The sequence below is a fragment of the Brachionichthys hirsutus genome, chromosome 17 (genome assembly GCF_040956055.1).
Source record: "Brachionichthys hirsutus isolate HB-005 chromosome 17, CSIRO-AGI_Bhir_v1, whole genome shotgun sequence".
In the NCBI taxonomy this organism is placed as follows: domain Eukaryota; kingdom Metazoa; phylum Chordata; class Actinopteri; order Lophiiformes; family Brachionichthyidae; genus Brachionichthys; species Brachionichthys hirsutus.
Genome location: NC_090913.1, coordinates 781,010 through 801,926, shown reverse-complemented (window position 1 = coordinate 801,926; position 20,917 = coordinate 781,010).

The window sequence follows — 20,917 nt, the reverse complement described above, 5'->3', positions numbered from 1 at the left end:
AAATCATCTTTCTACAATACTGCCCCCCAAGGGTGGAACTGTTTGACTCCTGCCCTCAAAACATGCACCTCTTTGGCCTCCTTCAAAACGGCCCCAAAAATACACCTTTTAGGGGGGCAGAAACGGAGATAGTCATCACGACTCTCTCCGGATCAACCCCCCCCCCCCCCCCCCCCCCTTTTTGTCCACCTACGTTGTACATATTATGTGTCTTTTTAATTTATTGCTATTTTGACATCAATGGAGTAATTTAATATTAGTTTTATTTGTATTGTTAATTGTGGATGATTTATGTACTAAGGACTTTCAACGGAAACAAGACCGCAAGGGCTTTTTAGGAATGCTCCTCTTAGACAGGATGCTTGACTGTACTTGTACTGTAATACATGCTACTGTGTGACTGTACTTGTACTGTAATACATGCTGCTGTGTGACTGTACTTGTACTGTAATACATGCTACTGTGTGACTGTACTTGTACTGTAATACATGCTACTGTGTGACTGTACTTGTACTGTAATACATGCTACTGTGTGACTGTACTTGTACTGTAATACATGCTACTGTTTGACTGTACTTGTACTCTAACATTCTATCTAATAAATATATTCATCATCATCGTCTTTCTGGCAACGCCCTCCTCACCCCCCCCCCCCGACATCACGACCCTCCCATTCATTCAACCGCTGTCACTCGGCCCTCATCAATCTGCCGTGGACCACCACTTCTCAGCTCTTCCTCTCGCCCCTAATGCCCCCCCCCCCCCCTTGTCGTCCTCTGCCCCGGGTCGCTCCCTCCATCGATCATAGACCTCTCTCTCCTCTCTGCCCATCCACTCCAGACATTCATCTCTATCAGCTGTCAGTGAGGCAGGTCTCTCTCTCTCTCTCTCACCCTTCATGTTTTCTTCCCCCCCCCCCCTCACTTTTCCCTTTGCAGCTTTCAAGCTGACCCATAATTTGGTCCCCGGTCCAGCTGTGTAATCGTATTCATGTGATGGAACGACCCCCCCAGTCCTGGCTCCCTCTGCCTGCTCCTTCTCCTTCTCTCCTTCCTCGCTGTCGCCTCCCACTTGAGACCCAATGCTTCTACGACTGCGCTGCCGTCCGGAGTCTTCGTACGATGAAAGCTTTAAAGTTCCGACAGCTATTTAAAAAAAACAAATAACTAACTAATTAAAATGACGTGAGATTCATTTATGAAGGAAATGATCACCGGTGATGGCCCAAGGACACGTGAAAGGCGTCGCCGCGCTGCACGAAAATAACGAGCTTCTCATTCAGTTCAATTAAGAAGAAAATGCTGTTTTGAAGGAAATGTCAACGTGACAAAATATTCACCTTGACAATAAAAACGATCACTTCTGTATATCGAGCTCTAGGATGCACCTTCTACTCCTCTTGTACTGGCCAAACATGGGGATGCATCTTCTGCTCCTTTCTCTCTCTCCATTATCCTTCCTTCTTTCTTTCAATGATTCCAGGTGAACACTTTACCTGGAGCAGCAGTCTGAGAGCAAGTCTTGGGTTGTAATTACACAGTTTGTCCACTAGGTCACCTTTGGTACTGTTTTCTGGGTTTTGCGTCGAGCCTGCAGACAGAACGTGGAGATCAACGTTTGATTTAGTCTCCGCCTCCGTAGCGACAAACAATCCAGAAGACATTTTTACTTGCATCTTTGTGTTGATGACCTTTCGTGTTTGAATTCTGCCCCGTGATAGTAATGTCATATGTGCACCTACAATACTCGCTTCAGGTAAATTTAAATAAAGACTTCCTTCTGGGGCTCATGCAGGGAAAAGTCTGTTTAATGTTTGCAATGCATGCGTGAACAGGCCCGCTGTCGTGGGAATGTTTCCGTGCTGACATTAGCATTTAGCCCGCAGCGCCGATGCAGCAACGCTCTGCTGGAACGTCTTACTGCAGATTTATTTTAATGTGCCGTTCTCCCTGCGTTACACCCAATCACATATTACCCGGGTAGCTAACGTGCAGCCTGCCCGTCTCCCTCTGCTGTGGGGGGGGGGGGGGGGGCCTTTAATGTGGGACCCAGAGGGTCTCCTCGCCGGCAGCTGACCTCCACGCGTCATCGACTCGTCGTTAGGAGACAGCAGAGATGGAGAACGCTTCAACCGAATGGGCTTTCCTATCAGCTGACCGCCTCTCACACACACACACACACACACACACAGTGCACAGGATGGGCAGGGTCTGCAGGCTGCTTCATCTATCACCACTAAGCCCACCTCTCCATCTCACCACTTTCTACCCATCCATCATTCCCGTTCTCATCCTCCCTCCCCTCGCTCTTCTGTCCCTCTAACCTGCGAGCCAACCTCTGCCTTTGAGCACCGTGCTCTCTATCCGTCTTTGCCATGTCGGTCTTCCCTGCCCCCCCTCCCAATCTTCTTCTCTTTTTGCATTTCTGTCTCCTTGCTTCACTGTTCCCTTCATTTTTCTTCCTGCAGCCTTCTTCTTATATCCCAAGTTTCTTCCTCACTCAGTACTTTCTGCTTTTTTCCTGCACTTTCCTTTGAAGCATATTTCTTCATCCTTCCAGACTCTTTCTGGGAGGATGTGAGTCTTTGTGAGTCTTTAACAATAATAATAATGCATTTTATTTATATGGCGCTTTTCTGGGAACTCAAAGATGCTTTACAGTGTACATAATATAAAAACAGCAAAGAAATACAGAAAATACAGACAAAAAAGTGAACACGGTTATAAAATCAATAAAATTCAAACAGTAAAATGATACATTAAAAGCAATGTGAAACAGATGGGTTTTGAGTCTTTCTCTGACTCACAATGTTGTCAAATTGGAAAATCCTCGATCATAAGCTATTTTTAAAGACCCTTTGAGATGTCAGAATCACCTGACACAAATCCTGAATCACTTGTTTCAACGAATTCACGAGGTTTCTTCCTCCAGCTCTTCATCTTCATCAGCCTTCATTTTAGCGAGTCATTTGGATTTGATGTGGCTTCAGCTTGTGAACCTGGACCCGCGATTTCACCTGAATTCTCATCCATCAGCTGAAAATGAATTTTAAAAAGCAGAAGTGTGCATGTGTGTAGGTGCGTGTGTGTGTGTGTGTCATAGCGCTTTTGGTTTTGAATTAAAAGAATTAAAAGCTGAAGGGTGTTTTGCTTCCTTGCCCTCATGCCCAGCCTCCGTGTGTCTCTCCTCTCCTCCTCTTCCTCTCCCTGAGCAAGAGGGATAAGGGCTAATATTAATTCCCCAGTTCCTGCCAGGGTATTTGATACACAGCCACTTGTCTTTAGGACATAGCTTAGCAGAAACATTAAATGACTCGGCTCAGACAGCCAACTCAAGCGGTGAGGGACGGCGCATGGCGGAATGAAACGTCGTGCATGGAGGAGAAATGGATGCGGAGAGAAGAGGAATGAGGCTAGAGAAAGGCCAGGCTAATAACACAAGGTCACACGAAGTGACCTTGGATGACATCGTGGGAATGATTGCTAGCATTTTACAGCCGCCATGGAGGCTGCACCGCCAGACTACTCGTACACCCCACCCAAAATGTCGCCGGAGGTCGGTTTAGGTTCCCTTTGACTTCGATTAGCCCAGACGAAGCGAGGCGAGTCTGACTCAACCGGTTAGCTGTCGTTCAGCTTCCTCTCGCCGCCTGCACCAAGCCGTCCAGCTCCGGGGACAGAACGTGGTCGGGTGTATTTTTGTCTCGGGAACATGTCAACCGAGGACATGAGTTTAGCTGCTGAGGCGAGGGTCCTCTCTCAGCCTCTGTGCGAGTCAATGTGTCCCCTTTAAAGCGATTGACAAGTTGTTTTTATGAACAAATCCCTCGGTCTCAGCGTGTAATCCCGTTGCTCAACCCGACTCTCCGCTGTCAGACATAAAGTGGCTGATTGTGTTTGGCAGGCCGACAAAAGGAGGAGGGAGATGCAATCGGAGGGGTCTTCGTCTCGCTGTTTTTGGACTGTTTATTTTACACTCTCATTTAGTCTAACCCTCCAATTTGTCATGTAAAAGTGTGAATGTAGTGAGCGAGTGAATGTCGGTGGTGGTCAGGAGGGCCGATGGTGCAAACTGGCAGCCTAGCTTCTGTCAGTCTGCCCCGGGGCAGCTGTGGCTACAACAGTAGCTTCACCACCACCAATTATGGAGTGAATGAATAATGCATGTAAAGCGTCTTTTGGTGCCTTGAAATAAAACCAATGCATCAATATTATTATTACTGTTCGTGCAGGTTCTCGTCATCCAGGTCGAGGTAAATCACGAAGGGCAAAAACAAAGAGTCAACTGCACTTGTTCTAGTTTGATCGAAGACGTTTCACCTTCATCCAAGAAGCTTCTTCAGTTCTGAGAGACGGCTCAAGGGTCCAGATGCTTATAGTCCTGTTGGAGCAGGAAGCAAAGAAGGCGCCGAAACCATATTAGCATTCAGAAAGAAAATGCTAATACTCCTGGGGACTCTGATTGCCTTGGTGGTTTCGGCCCCTTCTTTGTTTCCTGTACCTATTTTAATAAATAACAACAGCAAACAGCCTTCCAGGATATTCCTACAGATTAATTATGAAGAGCAAACAAATAAGAATCAACTGGACTTGTTCAAGTTCAAAGACGTTTGACCTTCATCCAAGAGGCGTCTTCAGTTCTGAGAGACGTAGAGAGTTTAGATGCTGGTACTCCTGTTGGAGCAGAAAACAAAGGAACACGACGTTCTCGTGCCCGCTCCATGCTTGAATGGAGAAACTTCCTGTTTCGTCATCTTTTTAGTTCATCCCCTGAAGGTGTGGCTTTGCCCCGGCCAATATTTAACCCCTGATTATCTGTGTTATGTGACGTCACTAATGAAACGTTCATTAAAATCAGTGATAGCAATACGAGAATAAATGTCGTGACTTCCTAGGTGTCGGCGTGTAATCATGTGGAATTCCATCTAATATGGAAATTCCCTACACTCTATCCCACCTGACTTCAGCCTGTTGTCAGGTCACCGGTTCTTCACATAGAACACATTAACACGGACCGCCAATCCGGAGTCACCGGAACGCCTCTTCTGTGGGAGGAAGCTGCAGCCTCGTCACGGAGGAAGAAGAGATGGGTCAGCATCGCATCTGTGTCTGAAACAGTTCAGATATGGACCCGAATGCAAAGCGCACACACGCACGCACGCACACACACACACAGACCGCAATAGAAATGGGATAAAATATGTTTAAATAAGGAAACATTTGCATATTTGTTATTTTACCCAGCAATTGTTGATGTATTTCTTGATGCTAGTAGCTTTGGTTTTATTCAAATTAAAAACAAAAAGCCCACGCTGGGGCATTTTAAATTTTGGTTTGCTTAATAAGTGCTTGCAAGGAGTGTAATTATCTTATCTTATTGCACTGTCAGGTAAATTCACATTTGTAGTCTTCGTTTTCACAAAACATGCTTTCATTTCTCAGCATGGAGACGGAAGGGGAGGAAGATTGGGGAGGAAAACGTGTATGGCAGATTGGAACTGAAGCAGCAAACGTAGGAGCGGTGAGGAGAAGGAGAGCGACCGCATCGGAGAGGGGATGAAAGAAGAACGGATATGATGTCCAAGCAGAGCGGGAAGGGAAAGGGAGGAGGTGGAAAGTGGCGTTAAAATCAGAGAAGATTTGCTTGGTGGAGCTTTCACACACACACACACACACACACAGGTTGTAACTCTCTTTTCAATTACACGTGACAGCTGCTGTCCCCATGATCCATGCAGTTACTGTGGCAATGGTGACAGGAATTATGGAGCAGGCAGGTGAGTCAGAGGGGAGGTGGGGGAGAAGGGCGGGGAAACAGAGAGGAGAAGCCCGAGGATAGTCTGAGGAGGTGTTTGACGAGGAGAAAGTGTTTTTGAAATATGTATTTATTTAAATAGGATGTTGATTAATTCATGTGGAAAAAAAACCAAAGTAAATTTTTATGTTGGTGTAGGAGAATCGATGCTCTTGTATAAATAAAGACAAAGACAGGCTAGACTGGGGCAAAACAAACGCTGCCAACAAATTCTCATTGCTTGCTTCCCGCTTGCAGACGATACGTTACGTTATGTTTCTGTCTGCTCCTTCTCTCCGTCTCTGTCATTGTCTTGCTGTCTTTCTACCTCTCAACCCAGTGTCTCAAGCCAGCCAGTGCAGACACTATGAGTCTTAGGTTCTGTCCAAGGTTTCTGCCTGTTAAAGGGAAGTTTTTCCTTGCCTCCGTCTCCAAAGTTCTTGCTCCTGTGGGTCAAGTTGGGTTCTGTCTTTGCCTGCTACTCCTGTAAAGAGCCTCGAGGGTTACTGAATCCTGGCGCTGCGGTCGGGTGTTACTGGATCCGGGCGCTGCGGTCGGGTGTTACTGAATCCTGGTGATGCGGTCGGGTGTTACTGAATCCTGGTGATGCGGTCGGGTGTTACTGAATCCTGGCGCTCCGGTCGGGTGTTACTGAATCCTGGCGCTGCGGTCGGGTGTTACTGAATCCTGGCGCTGCGGTCGGGTGTTACTGAATCCTGGTGATGCGGTCGGGTGTTACTGAATCCTGGTGATGCGGTCGGGTGTTACTGAATCCTGGTGATGCGGTCGGGTGTTACTGAATCCTGGTGATGCGGTCGGGTGTTACTGAATCCTGGTGATGCGGTCGGGTGTTACTGAATCCTGGTGCTGCGGTCGGGTGTTACTGAATCCTGGTGCTGCGGTCGGGTGTTACTGAATCCTGGCGCTGCGGTCGGGTGTTACTGAATCCTGGTGATGCGGTCGGGTGTTACTGAATCCTGGTGATGCGGTCGGGTGTTACTGAATCCTGGTGATGCGGTCGGGTGTTACTGAATCCTGGTGATGCGGTCGGGTGTTACTGAATCCTGGTGATGCGGTCGGGTGTTACTGAATCCTGGTGCTGCGGTCGGGTGTTACTGAATCCTGGTGCTGCGGTCGGGTGTTACTGAATCCTGGCGCTGCGGTCGGGTGTTACTGAATCCTGGTGATGCGGTCGGGTGTTACTGAATCCTGGCGCTGCGGTCGGGTGTTACTGAATCCTGGCGCTGCGGTCGGGTGTTACTGAATCCTGGCGCTGCGGTCGGGTGTTACTGAATACTGGCGCTGCGGTCGGGTGTTACTGAATCCTGGTGATGCGGTCGGGTGTTACTGAATCCTGGCGCTGCGGTCGGGTGTTACTGAATCCTGGCGCTGCGGTCGGGTGTTACTGAATCCTGGTGATGCGGTCGGGTGTTACTGAATCCTGGTGATGCGGTCGGGTGTTACTGAATCCTGGTGATGCGGTCGGGTGTTACTGAATCCTGGTGATGCGGTCGGGTGTTACTGAATCCTGGTGCTGCGGTCGGGTGTTACTGAATCCGGGTGCTGCGGTCGGGTGTTACTGAATCCTGGTGCTGCGGTCGGGTGTTACTGAATCCGGGTGCTGCGGTCGGGTGTTACTGAATCCGGGTGCTGCGGTCGGGCGTTGCTGAATCCTGGTGCTGCGGTCGGGTGTTACTGAATCCTGGTGATGCGGTCGGGTGTTACTGAATCCTGGCGCTGCGGTCGGGTGTTACTGAATCCGGGCGCTGCGGTCGGGTGTTACTGAATCGTGGTGCTGCGGTCGGGTGTTGCTGAATCCTGGTGATGCGGTTGGGTGTTACTGAATCCTGGTGCTCCGGTCGGGTGTTACTGAATCCTGGCGTCCTGAGTCCCCCGAGCGTTTGGCCCTGAATCAAGCGTTAGGAGGAGGTTTCCTCCTCAGAAACTCTCGCTGGATTGGAGCTCAGTGAAGATGCTGACTCGGGGCTTCTGCTCCGTGTAACGCCGCCGCTGTCGTTCCCGGGTTTTGTGTTTGACGCCTCGTGGTCTTCAGACAGGTGTGACCGGTTTGCTGCCTCGCTGACATCCGTCTTCTTCCTCTGCCGGCTCTCCTCGGTCATGTGATCTGGCCTTTGCTCCTGCCTCACCAACCATTCCTGCTTTGACCATCCCTCTGTCCTCCATGAACCGGATCGTTTCCCTGCCAGCTCCGGCTGCCCACTGAGGATTATGAGGCAGCGGAGCTGGATTCTGTGTGTGTATAAACATCAGGAGGAATTAATGGTGATACTGTGCAGAAATACTCTGGCTCAATAAACGAGGAGAGGATGAGACGGAATGAGGAAACTCGGTGGTTTGGTCTCACAGGGCTGATAAAACAAACATGACATGTTTGTTTTGACAAAGAAAAAGTTTCCTGTTACTCCTGACGTTTGATTCCTCCTGTTGAACAAAGAGTCAGCATCATCAGGCGTCTGCCGGATGCAGGGGAAGCGGGCATTAGCTCCACCTTTGCTGGGCACCAAACTCAGTCCAGGCATTGTTGGACTGAGGCTTTAAACAACACAGTGGTGTTCAGCTGAGCTATGACGCACACGTACATGCACACGTACACACACACACATGCGAGATGAAGAAAGTAAAGCATTTACTTCTTCCTTGCCACCTGTGCTCCCGCTGCCGTGTAGCTCGCTGTGCGTTTAACCCATCGTGGGCGGCGTTAGAGACGGATGACAGGAACAGAAATAGATGTACAACAGGTACATCGACACACACACACACACACACACACACACACACGAGCCCTGTGCACCAAACGCCTGCAGGCCCAGCAGCACCGGCATCATTAGCAGGCTTTTTCAAGGCTGCGGTCACAAGAGATGCAGCGTTAGGAAAGTTACAGTTCAGTCGTCGGCAAAAACATTTACTATTTCAACATCTTTTTTTATTTTATCGATGTTGGAGAACAAACTCTAAAACGTTAACCCCCCCCCCACACTGTCAAGTTTAGTGGTAAACTAGTTATCAGCCGTTTACGTTCATCTAACCAAACCAGAGCAGTTGAAACGGCTCACTGATATCTGGGAGGAGGATGAAGCTCCGACATCATCAGACGTTCCCAACGGATGATCCAAACGCACCCCAAGACGGTCCCGGGTGCCGAAATCTCTCTGGGTCCTCCCACCATCACGAAAGAGCAGAGGAGGTGTGTGTGTGTGTAAGTGTGTGTGTGTGTGTGTGTGTGTGTCCGCCCAGACACCAACAACGAGTTTAGATGGAATCATTTTTATCCACTCTAAGTCACAAATGACCATAAAATCCTTGTTAGTGAATGAAACTCGTAACTACGGTAACAAGTATCAATTCTGTGTGTTTCCTCAGGGAGCCGGAGGAGAAAGTCCGGAAAATAGTTCCAGGAAAAATGAACAACGCAAAAGAGAAAGGGAGACGATCTGACTGCTGGAGACTCAACCGGCAGCAGTTCATCTGTTCATGTAAGGGATGGATGCACTGAATTCATATTTCACAATATAATCACATGGCCTGGCTGCTGTGTTGCTTCACACACACACACACAAGTACACACAATGGACGGTCCTGGAATCCCTGTTGGCATGGAGATGCTTCAGCAGAGCAAATGGCTGCAGCGTCTTCCCAGCTGAGGTCTGAGGCTGCTCGGGAAGACGGGGGTCACAGTGAATGCACAAATACAATAAAGAGCACGAGCATAAAAGGACGGGAAGGACAGACAAAGAGGAAGACGGGCACACCCAGGAGGAATGATGAAGTGTGTTGTTTTAGGCATGGCAGGAAGTTTCACATCAAACCAGGATGCCTCTCTTCATGTCATTCATGTTTGTCATCCCAGCCTGTTATTTTAGATAATTTCATTTAACGTTTTAGTTAAAATAGTTCATGAGTTAGCGCAGCTCACTGCAAGCTTCATTTAACTCCAGCAGGAGAACAAACGGACATTCTGTTAACTTCAATGAAATCATTTCTGGGCCGTTTTCACCTTTTCAACAGTCGCCAATAGCAACAGCTCTAACAGGAAGTGGGTGTTGCACCCCCGTGTCGCACGTTTAAATGTCCGACCAGCTCACGCACAATAACTGGTGTAAAAAGATCTGACAAAGGAATATTGCTGCGTCTGAGCAGGAGTCTCAGAGCTGTGATTAAAAGCGTGAATTAGCGTCGCTCTATCGGCTTTGCATTGTTTCCTTTAAATATCCGGAGGGGACCGGCACGCTCCACCACTAAAACCTTAAAACCCATATCGGGAGATAATGACTGCAGGAAGCGCTTCGAGCGGCGTGCGTTGGGAAAGGCCGAGGCGTGCTGGAAGCACGAGGCATGAGCGTCAGCGTTCCTCTGAAGCCGAACAGCAGCGCCGGGCCGCAGGTGGGGGGAGGGGGGGTCAAAGCTATTTCAGCTCAGGGTGAGCGTTGAAACTGGTGGCGCGTTTGCTGTGACCAATCAAGATCACAAGTCTGTCACAACAGATTTAGCTTTCAGTCAGTGCCAGGTAGCTCACAGCGTGCAGCTAAATACGCACAGGAGTGTGTGTGTGTGCGTGTGTGTGTGTGTGTGCGTGTGTGTGTGTGTGTGCGTGTGTGTGTGTGTGTGCGTGTGTGTGTGTGTGTGTGCGTGTGTTACCAAAGCCTCTGGTGCAGGTTGTGTAATTTTACTCCTATCGACCGTTTGTGTTGCAGATAACTGACCAATCAGAAGAGTCGCCTTGCTAGCTCACACTGCTATAAAACCGGTGGCAACAAGAACTACAAATACTTTATTTACGTGTATATTGTAACGTTACTGCTTATCATTCTATTCTGTTCAAGAACAGAAAGATCATCATTCATTCGTTCACCAGCGCCCCAATGAAACGGGCCTCCTGCTTCATGTTCAGCCTCATTTTAAATTGGTACACTCACTCTTCACCCCACCCACACGCTGTGCCCCCCAGCGTGGACAGCCCCATCCATTGTGTATGAATAATGTCCAAGGTCACTGCACATTCAGAGGGTGATCATAAAAACCAGAGTGCTGCTGACAACAGGCCGGACCAGTGGATTAGAGCGAGACAGCGGCGAAGACATACGAGGAGGTCAGCGTCGTGTGTGTGTGAGACAAAGGGGCAGGGAGGAGGACAGCGGCGAAGACATACGAGGAGGTCAGCGTCGTGTGTGTGTGTGAGACAAAGGGGCAGGGAGGAGGACAGCGGCGAAGACATACGAGGAGGTCAGCGTCGTGTGTGTGTGAGACAAAGGGGCAGGGAGGAGGACAGCGGCGAAGACATACGAGGAGGTCAGCATTGTGTGTGTGTGTGAGACAAAGGGGCAGGGAGGAGGACAGCGGCGAAGACATACGAGGAGGTCAGTGTCGTGTGTGTGTGCTGTGAGACAAAGGGGCAGGGAGGAGGACAGCGGCGAAGACATACGAGGAGGTCAGCGTCGTGTGTGTGCTGTGAGACAAAGGGGCAGGGAGGAGGACAGCGGCGAAGACATACGAGGAGGTCAGCGTCGTGTGTGTGTGAGACAAAGGGGCAGGGAGGAGGACAGCGGCGAAGACATACGAGGAGGTCAGCGTCGTGTGTGTGCTGTGAGACAAAGGGGCAGGGAGGAGGACAGCGGCGAAGACATACGAGGAGGTCAGCGTCGTGTGTGCTGTGAGACAAAGGGGCAGGGAGGAGGACAGCGGCGAAGACATACGAGGAGGTCAGCGTCGTGTGTGTGCTGTGAGACAAAGGGGCAGGGAGGAGGACAGCGGCGAAGACATACGAGGAGGTCAGCGTCGTGTGTGTGTGAGACAAAGGGGCAGGGAGGAGGACAGCGGCGAAGACATACGAGGAGGTCAGCGTCGTGTGTGTGTGAGACAAAGGGGCAGGGAGGAGGACAGCGGCGAAGACATACGAGGAGGTCAGCGTCGTGTGTGTGCTGTGAGACAAAGGGGCAGGGAGGAGGACAGCGGCGAAGACATACGAGGAGGTCAGCGTCGTGTGTGTGTGAGACAAAGGGGCAGGGAGGAGGACAGCGGCGAAGACATACGAGGAGGTCAGCATTGTGTGTGTGTGTGAGACAAAGGGGCAGGGAGGAGGACAGCGGCGAAGACATACGAGGAGGTCAGTGTCGTGTGTGTGTGCTGTGAGACAAAGGGGCAGGGAGGAGGACAGCGGCGAAGACATACGAGGAGGTCAGCGTCGTGTGTGTGTGAGACAAAGGGGCAGGGAGGAGGACAGCGGGGAAGACATACGAGGAGGTCAGTGTCGTGTGTGTGTGTGAGACAAAGGGGCAGGGAGGAGGACAGCGGCGAAGACATACGAGGAGGTCAGCGTTGTGTGTGTGTGTGTGAGACAAAGGGGCAGGGAGGAGGACAGCGGCGAAGACATACGAGGAGGTCAGCGTTGTGTGTGTGTGTGTGAGACAAAGGGGCAGGGAGGAGGACAGCGGCGAAGACATACGAGGAGGTCAGCATTGTGTGTGTGTGTGAGACAAGGGGGCAGGGAGGAGGACAGCGGCGAAGTTCGGAAATGGAGACGTGATGAGTCTGGAAAGGAGGAGCGAGTGAGGCTGAGCGAGGCATAAAGGAATCCACATCTGTCTCCGTCTCTGATCAGGCAGATCACAGAGACGGCCAGCAGACCTTCGCACTCCTGCTGGTCGTCTGGTGCGAGCCTGCGTGTCGGATTCTTGGCGGGGGCCACATCTGTGGACGGAATCTGGCTTTCACCCCAATTGGGGGAGACATCTTGCATGAACTGCGTAACAAATTTCATTTCATTGCACTCCGTTCGCCGCGATGTAAAACACCTTCTGTCCTAATTTAGTTTATGAAGTTAGGTCAGGCAAACGCTCAGGGGATAAATGGAAGTCTGTGTGTGTGTGTGGGTGTGTGTGTGTATAGGTGTGCCTGTGTGTGTGTAGGTGTGTGTGTGTATGGGTGTGCCTGTGTGCGTGCATTAGTTTTTGCAAAGATGACAACTTGTCAAACATGAGGCCAGAACCTCTTCATCGCCCCCTGGTGGCTGGCTGCAGTATATGTCATAAACCCCGCCCACTTCACTGTGACCTCCCACTTTGTTTGTTTGTTGTAGAGGTTGTAGTTTAGTCACTTTGAAGGGATGCACAAAACTGATAATAGCGCCAATTAAATATTCTTCGTATTAGAAAGGTTAAAGCAGCATAGCCGTAACTGAAGCCATTATTTATGGCACTTCCAGCTGCCCGTGGACCGATGTGCCGAAGAGCGTGACATTTGTGTGTGTGTGTGACTGAGCGCGATGTGTGTCGCCCATCACCTATGTAATTAGTTGGTTCTTGCTAATGCAGGCTAACGGCTGCAGAGGAACATTCTGAAATGCTAATGAACATCTGTTTGGTAGAAAATCAGCACACGCTCCATCTCAGCCATTCCCAAACAGAAACACTCGTGTTTTTAAAACTAAGTCAAGAATGTAAATGTTATTTACCAGCAAAAACCTAAAAACAGATAAATTAGCTTTGCATAAATCTGTGTCTCACACAGAGCCAGTAATTAGCGTTTGACAGTTCTGTCTAAAACACACACCCGAGCAAAAACCTGCAGCCGTTTATCTCGACAGTAAATTAGAGCTTTAGTGCAAAGACAAATCACTGACCAGCAAATAAACCTGCAGGTCGATGAGAGCAGGTGTGTTTGTTAGTGGGCGTGTCTCTGGGTGTCCTGCCCCGACCAGCGTCGCTACAGGTCTCTGAGGGCCGCGGGGCAGAAGCAGGGCCCAGCTTGCTGTCAGTGTCGCTTCTTCTCCTGGAAAACAGGAGAGGAAGGCCGAGAGTCTGGCACCTCCTCTCTCTGCCCTCTTCTCCTCCTCTCTGACTTCACCTCCTGACATCCACTCAAAAGTCAGAGGAGCAAGGCAGTGAAGTGGATGCTGGAGCAGACGGCGCTATCAGTCATTGTCACGTCTAAAATCAACATTTTGAAAGCTTGAGGCTCATCTTCAAAGACACCAAGACTCACACTCGCTGTGACTCGGCAAGTCTGACACTCATTTCGTTTCCTTCATTCCTCTCAGGCTGCAGGGCGGACAGATGAAGGGACGATGGGATGGCGTGCCAGGAGACGGGCCCATGCGACGGCGCCGCCTGAAACAAACTGTCTAATTGGGCACAGGAGGCCTCACAAGTTTGGTGTGGAACACTTTCAAAAACACTTTTCTGATGTAAACACGTCCAGGAGAGGCACGGATGCTTCCGGCCGACGGCAGACACACACACACACACACACACACACACGACAAATGTCAGTCGTAAACTTGGATGCGCACACACAGGCTTAATAAGATAACTGCAACGCGGGAAGACGGAGGTCTTCCAGAGACACGTGTCATCTTCCCACGTAGCGAATCACAAGCCTAATAGACTAGAAGTCTCTCTCGTCTCAACGCCGCTGCATTATTTAGCGGTCGGACTGGGATAGCCTCCAGAGCGTTACCTTCGAGGCTCCTCCTCCAGCCATAAATACACCTGTGTCTGAGAACCCCCCCCCTAAATACACCTGTGTCTGAGAACCCCCCCCCCTAAATACACCTGTGTCTGAGAACCCCCCCCCCCTAAATACACCTGTGTCTGAGAACCCCCCCCTAAATACACCTGTGTCTGAGAACCCCCCCCCTAAATACACCTGTGTCTGAGAACCCCCCCCCCCTAAATACACCCGTGTCTGAGAACCCCCCCCTAAATACACCTGTGTCTGATAACCCCCCCTAAATACACCTGTGTCTGAAACCCCCCCCCCCCTAAATACACCTGTGTCTGAGAACCCCCCCCTAAATACACCTGTGTCTGAGAACCCCCCCCCCTAAATACACCTGTGTCTGAGAACCCCCCCCCCCCCTAAATACACCTGTGTCTGATACCCCCCCCTAAATACACCTGTGTCTGAGAACCCCCCCCTAAATACACCTGTGTCTGATAACCCCCCCTAAATACACCTGTGTCTGATACCCCCCCCCTAAATACACCTGTGTCTGAGAACCCCCCCCTTAAATACACCTGTGTCTGATAACCCCCCCTAAATACACCTGTGTCTGAGAACCCCCCCCCTAAATACACCTGTGTCTGAGAAACCCCCCCTAAATACACCTGTGTCTGAGAACCCCCCCCTAAATACACCTGTGTCTGATAACCCCCCCTAAATACAATTGTGTCTGATAACCTTCCCCCTAAATACACCTGTGTCTGAGACCCCCCCCTAAATTTACCTGTGTCTGAGACCCCCCCCCCTAAATTCACCTGTGTCTGAGACCCCCCCCCCCCCCCCCCCTAAATACACCTGTGTCTGAGACCCCCCCCGTCCTCAACCTGTTCTCCTCTGCCCTCCGTCTGCAGCAGAGCTGATCTACTCCGCCGCCATTCTTCTCTGGCATGAAAGCCGAGCTCAGTATTATGGGATGTTACAGCCTTGAGTGACTTCCTGCTGTGCTTTATTGAAAAGCTGCCAACAAAGTGACAAGTGAAGCTTCTTCACGCCAGGAACGGTGCGATTTCATCTCAGCAGTGTGAAAGATCAAGTGTCTTTCAGGGGCAGGGCTATAAATGAACTGTCACGCCTACAAAGTGACATCACAGCTGAATCGGACCGGACCCAAACGAAAGGTGGGCGGACAGAATCAGCTCAACGAATCCTTTACAAGGTCTGACGGCGGCCGAGCAGGAAGATGAATCCTGCAGGTGAAGCACGGCAGACGGGAGAGGCGGGGTCCGGAGACGGGAGAGGCGGGGTCCGGAGACGGGAGAGGCGGCGTCCGGAGACGGGAGAGGCGGGGTCCGGAGACGGGAGAGGCGGGGTCCGGAGACGGGAGAGGCGGCGTCCGGAGACGGGAGAGGCGGGGTCCGGAGACGGGAGAGGCGGGGTCCGGAGACGGGAGAGGCGGGGTCCGGAGACGGGAGAGGCGGGGTCCGGAGTAACACGGTTGTTGCTCTCAAACTAAATTCACCCCCGAAACGGAATATACAGCATTTATTGTTCTACGCTGCATCATAAATGGACGTCAGAGGAAACAAGGACAGAACTCCAACCAATCACATGACTGCATCAGTGGGCGGGGTTTCAGGAGGTTTGTTTATGTTTAATAAACTGAACGACGACAGCTAGTACACAACGTGGACATTTCAAACCTGATGGTTAAATAACAACATGGAGGTACACAGAGGTACACGGAGGTACACAGAGGTACACAGAGGTACACGGAGGTACACGGCAGGACACGGCGGTACTCGGAGGTACACGGAGGTTCACTGAGGTACACGGAGGTTCACTGAGGTACATGGAGGTACACAGCAGTACATGGAGGTACATGGAGTTACATGGAGGTACACGGCAGTACATGGAGGTACACAGAGGTCCATGGCGGTACATGGAGGTACACGGCGGTACGTGGTTGTACATGGTTGTACATGGTTGTACGTGACTGTACATGGAGGTACACGGCTGTACATGGAGGTACATGGCGGTACATGGAGGTACACGGCGGTACATGGCTGTACATGGAGGTACATGGTTGTACACGGCGGCACATGGTTGTACATGACTGTACACGGAGGTACACGGCGGTACATGGAGGTACACGGCGGTACGGTACATGGCTGTACACAGCGGTACATGGCGGTACATGGAGGCACACGGCGGTACATGGCTGTACATGGAGGCACACGGCGGTACAGTACATGGAGGTACAGTACATGGCTGTACATGGAGGTACATGGCTGTACATGGAGGCACACGGCGGTACAGTACACGGCTGTACATGGAGGTACACGGCGGTACATGGCTGTACATGGAGGTACACGGCGGTACAGTACATGGCTGTACATGGAGGTACACGGCGGTACAGTACATGGCTGTACATGGAGGTACACGGCGGTACAGTACATGGCTGTACATGGAGGCACACGGCGGTACAGTACATACAGTACATGGAGGTACATGGAGGTACAGTACATGGCTGTACATGGAGGCACACGGCGGTACATGGCTGTACATGGAGGTACATGGAGGTACATGGAGGTACATGGCGGTACATGGCTGTACATGGAGGTACACGGCGGTACATGGCTGTACATGGAGGTACATGGAGGTACATGGAGGCACACGGCGGTACAGTACATGGCGGTACATGAAGGTACATGGAGGTACATGGCGGTACATGGCTGTACATGGAGGTACACGGCGGTACATGGCTGTACATGGAGGTACATGGAGGTACAGTACATGGCTGTACATGGAGGTACACGGCGGTACAGTACATGGCGGTACATGGAGGTACATGGAGGTACACGGCGGTACAGTACATGGCTGTACATGGAGGCACACGGCGGTACATGGCTGTACATGGAGGTACATGGAGGTACATGGAGGTACACGGAGGTACACGGCGGTACAGTACATGGCTGTACATGGAGGCACACGGCGGTACATGGCTGTACATGGAGGTACATGGAGGTACATGGAGGTACACGGAGGTACACGGCGGTACAGTACATGGCTGTACATGGAGGCACACGGCGGTACATGGCTGTACATGGAGGTACATGGAGGTACATGGAGGTACACGGAGGTACACGGCGGTACAGTACATGGCGGTACATGGAGGTGCTCATAGCAGACTGTTATCCAGGATCTGATGCTCACATGAATTCCCAGCCCTGCAGAACGCAGCACCCTTTGCCATGATCCCGTTACGGCCCACATGGATCTGGGTTAGATCCATAGATCCACATGGATCTGGGTTAGATCCATGTGGGCCGTACACCCAAACGGGACGTGGGATCAGAGCAGGTCCCCTTTTAGATGAAGAACAATGTTCCCTCCACTCCAGCTCTAATAACGATGGGCTCGCATGCTGCGGGGAGCTAATTAGCACCCAACACAGCGCAGCTGCAGCTGAAGGAAATATCAGTAGCTTTTTGGTCATGAACCCAAATGTGGAGCACCGAAGTCCCTAATCCCGGTAAACATCAAGTACAATCACCAACGTAGGGAGCCGCTTCTCCGACCAGGCGCACCGCAGACTCCTTATGGGACTAAATAAAGACATTCCTCAGCTGTAATTCTTCTAGGAACGCACGAGTCACGGCTGCTGATGATGATGATGATGATGATGATGATATACGACAAACGTTTCTTCCTACAAACTGCAGAGAACTGTCTGCTTTGTATATTTATTACCAACATGGACGTTGACCTCCCATCACTCGGAGCCTCGGCTGTAGGGTATCTACCTGACCCCCACCTGCCCACCTGCCTCTCTACGCCCCGATCTGATGTCTGAAGGGGGGGGGGCTGTAGTTAAACCATCATGTCTGTTATAAGGCAGCAGCAAAAGAAGCTCTGGTCTTTGTAGTCCAGCTGCAGCATGAGCGTGTGAACACTTCACCTGAGGACCCCTGATCGATTGAATGATCCACGCTGATCAAGTAGATTGATTTCCCTTTAAACATTTAAGTGTTTCAGAAAAGCTTTTGTCCTTCTGGGGAACCCACGCAGTTCTGAGACGCCCCCGGTCTGGCATGTTTGTTAGGAGACCAGAAACAGCACGCCCACTGCCGTGTGTGTGTGTGTGTGTGTGTGTGTGTGTGCGTGCGTGTGTGTGTCCCTGCCTGATGAAGGTTGGCACAGATCATATCTAACAGCTGACGGAAATACGTGTCCGTCTATCACAGGTGAGTCTGACTGAGTTCTGGTCTCTTGCATACTAGTACATATATGTCTCCATACTAGTACATATGTGTACATACTTGTGCATACTTGTGCATACTTGCGCATACTTGCGCATACTTGTGAACATTGTGCCAGTGATTCATCGTCCTTCGGCAGCGGGCGGGATTAGACCGTCCGTCCAATAACAGATAATTATCTGCATGGCTGCTCTCCTCTCGTCTGGACGGGAAAGACAAAGAGCAAGTTTGTAAAAGAGGCTGAAAACTTAGTTAATGAGTGAAGGGGGGGGGGGGGAGCGTGGCAGTCAGCGGGGCTGGGCTTCGGGGAGGAGCAGGTCGGAGAAACGATGATGACGAGCGTGGATAGGCAGAGAGAATTGAATCTTTTAATCTCCTAAAGTGGGAAGAAAGCGACCCGAGGCATTTGTGATTGGATTTCCTCTTAGTCCACAAGTAGGTCAATAGCGCTAGCATTGCTCGTTAGCAAGAGGGGGAAAGTTGTGTGTCCATGCTGGCGAGCATCATTCATTTGTCCCTCCCTCAGAAGAGGGGGGAGGAGAAGGAGGAATGAATGTCAGGAGGGTTGGCTGTCTGAGAACAATAGGAAGGCAGAGCAGAGCAGGAAGTATTGGAACACCTGATTTCTGGATAATAATTGTACTTACTGAAGCAAAAGGTCGTCTAATAGCATCTAACCCTAGTTCGATTAACCCTTCAGTAGTTCACGCCCTCCCATTGGTCAGCGGTCTTTTTAATAACGAGATTGGTGCTACAGTGCTGTACAAATGATGAGTCACAATGTTGGCGGCACAATTCTCTGCTGTGTGTGATTTTAGCATTCTGCATACACCAACATCTATCCTACCTGTGGGGGCTGGGCCCCACCAAAGGTCTGACTTTAGATCCACCCCTGGTGCTGAAGTAACCAACCTTCCAAAATGCCCTGAAGAGCATGGAAAAGGCTCATTCAGGAAGTCACAGCAGACTGAAAGGAAATATCCAAGCAGCGGTTTTCGTCTCTCACCTGAAAGAAGCCGGAGCATTAAATGAACGTTTGACACCAAGTAAGAGAGAGTAAAAGCAGCTGAGAGCTGTCCTAGCTTCATGCTAACTGCCAGCGTTAGCCTCATACTTAATGCACAGACATGGGGATGCTGTTAAGAGCAGGAGTCAGGATACGAGGTTCCCCCAGGTACAACACGGTGAAGGTAGGCGGAGCCAACAAGCACTGAAGCTCGGACTTCCTCCCGTGCATCCGTTTGTGCAGACTACATCTGCACAAACTTTCAGAAATGTTCATGAAGCCTCGTACACAGGATACAAAGAGCAGTCTGATGAAGGAGAGCCATGCTTTGGGCGGAGGCAGGGTGGATGGATGGAAGCTAATGACGGCGCTCACTCTCAGCCATCCACTCGCGGCGGCGCTTCATCTTTGTCTCGTCTTTCTTTCTTCTTCTGCAGGTGAGTGACCGAGGAAGAATCTCCTGCTTCCCTTCTTCCTCCTTGCCAGTCGGGAAGCCACAGAACCTGTCCTGGACCTGAAACGATTAGAGGAGCACCGTGGGACGGATGAAGGCGAGGCGGGTGGAGACACACAAACACAGGGAAATAAATACAGAGGGAAGGGAATGGGAGAACTGGGAGCGACAGGAAAGATGAAAGCAGCAGCGCGTTGGCAACAGGGCGAGGTTTCTGACACCGCTGCAACGCTCCCAATATCCCCGAGTTACGATTCTTTATTTCCCTAAAAGCCTGAACATGATCGTCATGAACACAAATCCAACATTCACCTCATCCATGTGAAGCAACAGCGAGGGAGGGGTCGCACCAGAAAGCGAGGAGCAATTAAACCGTGCGAGATGGTTATTCGGATTAGCGCTGTGCAATTAAACGTTAACGATATAATGAATGATGAGCCCCCACGCCGCCTCGTTAGCAAACCCTTATTAATGCGCACAAGGACACCGGAAGCTGTGGCATGAAGGGGAAGAGGGGAACTCGAAAAAGAAAAGACATGAGTGAAAGGAAGAGCACGGCCTGATCCAGGATTCAGTGAGACAGGCAGTGGACGTCCGGACCGGGCTGTTGGACCGTCCTCACCCTGGGGACACAAAAGAGGCTCTCATTTCCTGAAAGCAGCCGGGAATCTGATAACAAGAGTAGACTTCCCAAAAACCGGATTTTAATCGAGCGTTAAGGCCGGTCTGTTGTTTTTTTATGGGGGGGGGGGCATTTATTTAGTAAACTGAGGAGGTGGTTCCAATGGTATAACTAGAGCGCCCCCATGAGGCGACATGCAGGACAGGCCGGCGGTCCAAAGGAATGCGCATCACTTTAGAGACCTGGCAGCAGCGCTGGAGTCGATTAGGACGGGAAATTATTTATACATTTCCCTTCAATTATTTATTGAGCAATTCCTCCCAGTG